This window comes from Rana temporaria, chromosome 12, assembly GCF_905171775.1.
Source record: "Rana temporaria chromosome 12, aRanTem1.1, whole genome shotgun sequence".
Taxonomy (NCBI): Eukaryota; Metazoa; Chordata; class Amphibia; order Anura; family Ranidae; genus Rana; species Rana temporaria.
The window spans coordinates 53239010-53248032 of record NC_053500.1 but is presented as its reverse complement, the minus strand read 5'-3'; the positions used below and the strand labels follow the sequence as shown (position 1 = coordinate 53248032).

Sequence of the window (9023 nt, the reverse complement as noted above, 5' to 3'; positions counted from 1 at the left end):
CACCCCCCACCCCCGCGTGTGCAGCCAGTCTGGCGACACTTACCGAATGACGGGACTTCCTCCTCCTCTTCTGTAGCGGTGGCTGTGGCTCCTGTGTCCGCTCGGCTCCTCAGGCTTCCTCCGCCATGTCTCCTTTTCCGCAAAAGCGTTAGGCATCCAATAAGATCGCCTAAAGCTTTGGCCAATTGGGAGACACGTTTTACTGACCTGCCTGCTGATTGGCAAGGAGGAACGTTAGTGTGAAAATAGCCTCCTGGCTCTAATCATGTGCTTCAAAATACATACCCCCGCCTATCACCGCCATGGTATTTCATGTGTCCGGCGTCCTGAAAGGGGCCGGGCTCATGAATAGGGAGGGCGACAGAGGTGACGGGGGCGGTGCCCATGCATTGTGGGCCCGCCACATTTTGGCTGTACTTCTGTTGATCACAGGAGTACAGTTCATTCTGCAACCCTTTGACCTATTTTCAGGAGCCATACACTACACATTATTACAAGTATGAACACATAGATGAGAAGACAGGTTGAACAATTCATACAATTAACAATGGGAGAGACATATGTAATGGAGTTTGAAAGGCATAAGGTTTTTTTTTCCTAATGCATTCTATACATCAAGATAAAAATCCTTCTGTATGTAGCAGCCCCCCTAATTACTTACCCGAGCCCCGTCTCTCCCGAGCGATGTCCGGGACACTGCTTCTGATTGGCTGAGAGACAGCATCGCCGCCATTGGCTCCTGCAGCTGTCAGTCAGCCAATCAGGGGAGAGAGGGTGTGGGGCTGAGTTGCGTCTCAGTGGCTGAATGGACACATGGAGCTCTCAGACTCAGCTTGGGTGCCCCCATAGACAGCTGCTGGCAGTGGGGGCACTCAATAGGAGGGAAGGGCATGGAGCAGTAAAGAGGGACACGAGAAGAGGTAGTTCAGGGCTGCTTATTGGAACTACAACTGCACAGAGGAGGCAAGTATAACACGTTTGTTATTTATTTTTTTTTATTAAAAAAAAAAACGATTTTACAATCACTTTAATAAACAGACTATAACAGGAGACCAAACGGTAACTGGTGGCTTGCTGATTTTATTAACATCTGCTACGAGTCTCACAGTCTGATAAAGTGGACTGATGTTGCACCTACAAAAATAAATAAAAACAACATGTTACATTAAAGTACAATATGTTAATGTCAGGCATTGTGTATTTGCACATTTATCATTCTTGGAATGATTTCATAATAAACATGTTTGCAGGTCGATGATTAAAGCTGTATAGATTCTGAGTATTAAAGCGGAGCTCCACCCTAAAGTGGAACTTCCGCTCATCGGAACCCACCCCCCCTCTGGTGTCACATTTGACACCTTTCAGGGGGAGGGGGGTGCAGATACGTGTCAAAGACAGGTATTTGCACCCACTTCCGAGAGTCCTCTCTGCAGGGATTCTGCAGGTAGTGCGTCTGGGAAACACTCGGCTCCCAGAACACAACGGGGACCAGTGAGGACTGCGCTGTGTGAATTGTCAGTGAAGCCGGAGCGTTTCACTTTCCGATTCCGTCACCAAGGATGGCGGTGAGGGCAGCAGATAGACGAGCAATTGCTTGTCTTCTGCTGCGGACGGCGCTGGATTCCAGGACAGGTAAGTGTCCTAATATTAAAAGTCAGCAGCTGCAGTATTTGTAGCTGCTGGCTTTTAAGATTTTTTTTACAGTGGAGCTCAGCTTTAATAGAATTTGGCTTGACAAAGCTTTGTTCCATGGTGTAACATAACTGACCTTATGTACCGTACTGGAGTAGACCACAAGCTATTTCAAGATGAGCATCCATCACTGCATTGATGGTCTTCGTCTTTAGGAACTCCTTTGCAAACTGTAAAGTAAGAAGTAACATTTGTAACAGCAAATACGTTTTTTAGAATAGACTAAAATATTGTTAAAAAAAACAATAAAAAATGGTACCATTAAGATCAAGACACCACAGCTATTGGAATCTTGCTGATTGCTGTGCTCCATTATCCAATGTATTCCAGTTGGCTGCTTGGTCTTCTTGATTGTTCATCCTCAAGAAGAGACTGTTTAGGGTTTATATATATATATATATATATATATATATATATATATATATATATATATATATATATATATATATATATATATATATATAAAAAATAAAAAAATTATACACGTAATTTGAAAATCATACACTTATGTTATTGCCATTTTTTTGCACATAGGCACACTTACCTCCAGTTGTCATGCATCCCTGAATGGTAGGAAAGTTAGTTTCCCAACGGGCCCATAACAAAAGGTCCTTCTTCGACATCGTGATAATCTAAAAAATATTGTAAGAATGGCACAAAATTCAGTACAATGTAGAGCAGATACACTCTGTGATGTCATAGGCTATTGTGCAACATCTGTATACACAACAAATATAATAGTGCATGATAACATTATTATGTTAAAGTGGTTGTAAAGGTTTAGGTACCGTATTTATCAGCGTATACCGCGCACTTTTTTGCCCTGAAAATCAGGGCAAAATCGTGGGTGCGCGGTATACGCCGATACCCGCGCCGAGTTTTGAATACTGCGCCGACATATACCGAGCGCAGTACACTCGGGTATAGTCGGGCAGTCTCGGCTCCTTCCGCGCTCACGTCCTGGACGTACAGGACGTCAGCGCAGGTAGCCGAGCATTGCCGACAATACATGAGTGTACTGTGCTCTTTATATGTCGGCGCAGTATTCAAACTCGGCGCGAGAAACGAGCGGAGAGGACGCCGCAGAAGGATGCCGGACCCGACGCAGAGGACACCCAAAGCCGCAGAAGGAAGCCGGACCCGACGAAGAGGACACCCGAAGCCGCAGAAGGACGCCGGACCCGACGAAGAGGACACCCGAAGCCGCAGAAGGACGCCGGACCCGACGAAGAGGACACCCGAAGCCGCAGATGAACGCCGGACCCGACGAGGCCACCGATGGACGCCGCGCAAGACACCAAAACTGTAAGTACAAAAAAAACTTTAAGGGTGCGCGGTATACGCGGGAGCGCGTTATACCGCGATAAATACGATACTTGTTTTTTAAAATAACAAACATGTCATACTGATCTCCACTGTGCAGTTTGTTTTGCAGAGTGGCCCAAACATACTCTTCTGGGGTCCCACCGCGGCTCCCCCGGCTCCTCACCGCATTAGATAACCCCCTCTGGGAAGCTCTCTCCCGAGGGGGTAACCTTGCGGGCACGTTCCTATGTCATATACTCTGCGTCCTTAGACGCTGAGTGTATGACTTGGCCCGCCCCCGCGTCATTGGATTTGATTGATAGCAGAGGGAGCCAATGGCTGCATGGCTATAAATCTATCCAATCAATGACGAGACTCCGTGGAGGCGCCGAGCAGGTGAACTGGCTCAGGTAAGTAAAACGGGGGGCCGTGATTGCCAGGTGTTTTTTCACCTTTATGCATTTGATGCATAAAGGTAAAAAAACACAAACCTTTACAACCACTTTAAGATTGTCAAATTAACTTATTTCAATAAATTACCACTAAAATCCAATGTTTATAGGACACAGCGAGAGTTTTTCTGTAGGAAACATCTGAAATGAGGTAGAAAGACAGTTAAGTAAAACTAATTTTATATACAGTGATGAAAATAAGTATTTGAACACCCTGCTATTTTGCAAGTTCTCCCACTTGGAAATCATGGAGGGGTCTGAAATTGTTATCGTAGGTGCATGTCCACTGTGAGAGACATAATCAAAAAAAAAAAATCCAGAAATCACAATGTATGATTTTTTTAACTATTTATTTGTATGATACAGCTGCAAATAAGTATTTGAACACCTGAGAAAATCAATGTTAATATTTGGTACAGTAGCCTTTGTTTGCAATTACAGAGGTCAAACGTTTCTTGTAGTTTTTCACCAGGTTTGCACACTGGAGGAGGGATTTTGGCCCACTCCTCCACACAGATCTTCTCTAGATCAGTCAGGTTTCTGGGCTGTCGCTGAGAAACACGGAGTTTGAGCTCCCTCCAAAGATTCTCTATTGGGTTTAGGTCTGGAGACTGGCTAGGCCATGCCAGAACCTTGATATGCTTCTTACAGAGCCACTCCTTGGCAGGGCCGGACTTACCATTGGCCTTGACTGGGCTCAAGCCCAGGGGCCCCACCCAATAGGGGGCCCCCTTTAAAAAAAAAAAAAAAAAAAAAAATTTTTTTTTTTTTTTTTTAGGGGTCCGGAGGTCCCCAGGGCCCCGGACGGCAACCCCCCTTTTTTTTATTTATTTTTTGTAAAAAAATGTTTTTTTTTATATATTTTTTATTTATATAATATATATATATATATATATATATATATATATATATATATATATATATATATATATATATATATATATATTTTATTATTATTATTAAAGGGCCCAGGGGTCTCCAGGGCCCCGGATGGCAACCCCCCTTTTTTTTATTTATTTTTTGTAAAAAAATGTTTTTTTTATATATTTTTTATTTTTATATATATAATATATATATATGTATATATATATATATATATATATATATATATATATATATATATATATATATATATATATATATATATATATATATATAATATTTTATTATTATTATTAAAGGGCCCAGGGGTCTCCAGGGCCCCCGGATGGCAACCCACCTTTTTTATTTTTTTATAAAAAAAATTACATTTTTTTATATATATATATATATATATATATATTTTTATTAAAGGGCTCAGAGGTCCCCAGGGCCCCATGTGGCAACCCCCCCTTTTTAATTTTTTTTATAAATGTTTATTTTTTTATTTTTGTTTATTTTTTTATTTTTTATTAAAAGGCCCAGAGGTTCCCAGGGGCCCAGAGGTCCCCAGGGCCCCGGATGGCAACCTCCCTTTTTTTATGTATTTTTTATAAATGTTTTTTTTATTATTATTAAAGGGCCCAGAGGTTTATTTTTTCTTTTTATTAAAAGGCCCAGAGGTCCCCAGGGCCCCGGATGGCTACATATATTTATATATATTTGTTTTCTTCTTTATTTCTTCTTTTTTTTGTAAAGGCCCCCCCGCTTCTCAATTTGCGGCAGCCCCCACGCTTCTCAATTTCAGGCGGCAGCACCCCCACCCCCCCTAGGTTCTCTGCTTCAGGGGGCCCATGCCTTAAGCTGTGCAAGGGGCCCGCACAGACAGCTTCTTCCCGCAGTCCCGCAAAAGGGTTAATTTTCCCGCACTGCAAGAGGAGGCAGCACGGAAGCAGGAGGAACCGGAGTGGTGTGTGGAGGACTGTGGCTGCTGAAGGGAAGAAAGCCGAGAGCCGGGCTAATGACAGTCTGTGGCCCCGGCTGTTGGCACAGGTGAGAGGCACTCCCCCCCTCAACAACTGCAAAATCCCCCCCCCCCCCGCTCAACAACTTTAATGCGCTCCCCCCCGCTCAACAACTTCGATCCCCCCCAATTCTCGGCTCCAGGGGGCCCCTTCAACACTCAAGCCCAGGGGCCCCCACCACCCTAAGTCCTGCCCTGCTCCTTGGTTATCCTGGCTGTGTGCTTCGGGTCATTGTCATATTGGAAGACCCAGCCTCGACCCATCTTCAAAGCTCTAACTGAGGGAAGGAGGTTGTTGCCCAAAATCTCACAATACATGGCCCCGGTCATCCTCTCCTTAATACAGTGCAGTCGCCCTGTCCCATGTGCAGAAAAACACCCCCAAAGCATGATGCTACCACCCCCATGCTTCACAGTAGGGATGGTGTTCTTGGGATGGTACTCATCATTCTTCTTCCTCCAAACACGGTTAGTGGAATTATGACCAAAAAGTTATATTTTGGTCTCATCTGACCACATGACTTTCTTCCATGACTCCTCTGGATCATCCAAATGGTCATTGGCAAACTTAAGACGGGCCTTGACATGTGCTGGTTTAAGCAGGGGAACCTTCCGTGCCATGCATGATTTCAAACCATGACGTCTTAGTGTATTACCAACAGTAACCTTGGAAACGGTGGTCCCAGCTCTTTTCAGGTCATTGGCCATGTTAGTAGTTCGATTCTTACTGATTGTATGGGGTGGACAGGTGTCTTTATGCAGCTAATGACCTCAAACAGGTGCATCTAATTTAGGATAATAAATGGAGTGGAGGTGGACATTTTAAAGGCAGACTAACAGGTCTTTGAGGGTCAGAATTCTAGCTGATAGACAGGTGTTCAAATACTTATTTGCAGCTGTATCATACAAATAAATAGTTAAAAAATCATAAATTGTGATTTCTGGAATTTTTTTTTTGGATTACGTCTCTCACAGTGGACATGCACCTACGATGACAATTTCAGACCCCTCCATGATTTCCAAGTGGGAGAACTTGCAAAATAGCAGGGTGTTCAAATACTTATTTTCCTCACTATATATATATATATATATATATATATATATATATATATATATATATATATATATATATATATATATATATATATATATATTATTCTCATGTATAGTTGTAATTGTGACCAACCTTGCCAAGCCTACTAGTTTGTCCAGTAAACAACGCCGTTGCAATCACTGTAGACATTAGGTCAACGGGTTCCTGGGGAAAAGAAAGAGATTAAAATTTAGCAAAAAATGCTAACAATGCAAAATACATATAAGACAAGCATACACATAATTCACACTTGCCTAATGCCTTTCGTTCAAATGGTAAAGATAAGCATCAATCACCTGCATTAACAAATAAATCAAAATAAATTAGGAAACAAAAAATGGTGAAGTGTTGGTTTTGATACAAATTTAGTGTAGTATCTTACCTCATCCACCAACCACTCTCTCTCACGCAGCTTTTGAAATGAATACACATACAGCTTGTATGGTCCCACTTCTGCTTCCACCGAGCCAAGATTTTCTGCAGCCCAAATGATTTTAAAGCGGGGGTTCACCCTATAAAAAAAAAAAAAAAAAATTGTTTTCCCTCTAGCATAAATTTAGGCATAGTAGCGCGAGCTACAGTATGCCTGTATTTATTTTTTTAGCCCCGTACTCACTGTGCAATCGTATATTGAAGATTCCGACTCCCCACGGGGAATGGGCGTTCCTATCCAGAGGGATGCAAGCTATTCATGTATCAAGTTTGCTGGTACCTCAATAGTACTGACCTTTTGTGGTGTAGCAAATTGTATTACGGAGGTCCCTTGTGATGTAGATGATATGGTGGTGCGGATATCCTCAGGCGAGTTCAATGATTGGACATGACTTTCCGGCCGGGGTGCTGAACTCTTGTTGCTTCTCATAAATGGCTTGATGTGGTTCATATTAATTTTTTGCTTCAGCGCAAGCCTGTGCGTATTCGCCACCTCATCAACCTTGCCACACATCCCCGTGATGATATATGGCCCATTGAAGTCACTTTCCAGTCTTCCTCCTTCCACGCTTCCTAGAATTATAAACAAGAACCTCATCACCAATACTATAAGTTAATGCCTTAGGCCCCTTTCACACAGGGTAGTGGAGGTGCGGTGGCAGTATAGCTAGCGGCTGAAGAAGGGTTAATACCGCCCGCAATGCGCCTCTGTAGAGACGCATTGCGTGCGGTATTACCGCGGTTCCTATTGTTTTAAATGGGAAGGAGCGGTTTACACACCGCTCCCAAGATGCTGCTTGCAGGAGATTTTTTTCTCTCCTGCCTCAGTGTGAAAGCCCTCGGGAGGCTGGGCAGGAGTTTTTCAGGCGTTATTTAGGCACTATTTTTAGCGCTGTACCGCCTGAAAAACTCCTCAGTGTGAAAGAGGCCTTTTACTTTATTTTCACCTTCCTATCGAACGCCGTCTCCTGCTTCTCCTGTGACATCATGAAATGTGTTTTTTTGCTCTTTTTCCATTGCATGGTCTTCTTTTCTTCCATGAATGGTTTGTAATCGTTCTCCTGCGGTAGAATAATTGTGGAAAGCTGCAGTAAAAAAATAAAAATAAAGTTTTAATGAATACTAACACATTGTGTCACTTAAGACTTTTGAAACATTTATAAATAAATATATGTTCTAATATAGTCATACAGTTAACAGAAAAATAGAACTGAAAATTTGAGATTGAAATGCTTATTAACCACTTGACACCCGCCCGCCGTCAAATGACGGCAGGCGGAATGCTCTATTGTTCCGTTGCGTCACTGGGAACACAGTGCGCGTGCCCAGGGGCCGCCGGGCACCCGCGATTGCCCAGTAACTGAGCAGGGACGTGGAGCTCTGTGTGTAAACACAGAGCTCCACGTCCTGTCAGGGAGAGAGGAGACCGATCTGTGTCCCTTGTACATAGGGACACAGATCGGTCACCTCCCCCAGTCACCCCTCTACACTGGCGTAGGAAGGGGGGGGGCAGGGGGTGCTGTTGCCCCGGGCGAACCATTTAGGGGGGGGCGACTTTCCGTGCCTCCTCCTAATTTTAATTTCCCGTGTCACCGGATGTCCCGAGCGGCCAGCGGCCTTCATGTGTAATGTCCAGCGCCCTGTGATTGGGCATATGGGGGTCATGTGAGGAGTGGGGCTGGAAGTCCCGCCTCCGCACATGACCGCCATACGTCCAATCGCAGAGCGCCGGGAAAGTCTGAAAATGGTGGCGGCCGGCGGGAGACGTCAGGCACGGAAAGTGTGAGCCGCCGGCGCCATCTTCCCCTCCGCTCTGGTGCTCTGCGGTACGGCGCTGCCACTGTGTGGAGGGGAGTTGCAGCATGGAGCGGGCTGCGGGTGGATAGTGCTGGCGGCCGGCGGGGAAGAGAGTCGGAACTCCGTCCGAAGCAGTTCTGCACATCCAGTGCTGGGGTCCTGTCCGTCCTGGAGGAGTCTCTGGAGAAGAGCAGACACAGGTAAGGAGGACTCAGAGGATGGACTTCTACTGTAGGAGTTAGGTGGGTCAGTGCAGGGGTCAGTGTCAGTGCAGGGGTCAGTGTCAGTGCAGGGGTCAGTGCCAGTGCAGGGGTCAGTGTCAGTGCAGGGGTCAGTGCAGGGGTCAGTGTCAGTGTAGGGGTCAGTGTCA

General features: G+C 44.6%; 1 long non-coding RNA gene across 2 annotated transcripts; it reads right to left on the bottom strand.

Annotated features, from left to right (window-relative positions):
• Positions 1-1813: 1813 nt before the first annotated feature.
• On the bottom strand, positions 1814-6591 carry LOC120919151. Of its 2 annotated transcripts, XR_005744518.1 has the most exons (5): positions 6518-6591; positions 3538-3590; positions 2237-2324; positions 1952-2064; positions 1814-1862 (listed from the first exon to the last, which is right to left on the bottom strand). It is a non-coding gene; the product is annotated as an uncharacterized LOC120919151 (long non-coding RNA). The 2 variants fall into 2 exon arrangements; XR_005744519.1 differs by lacking the exon at positions 1952-2064 and having other exon boundaries at positions 1822-1862.
• Positions 6592-9023: the final 2432 nt, after the last annotated feature.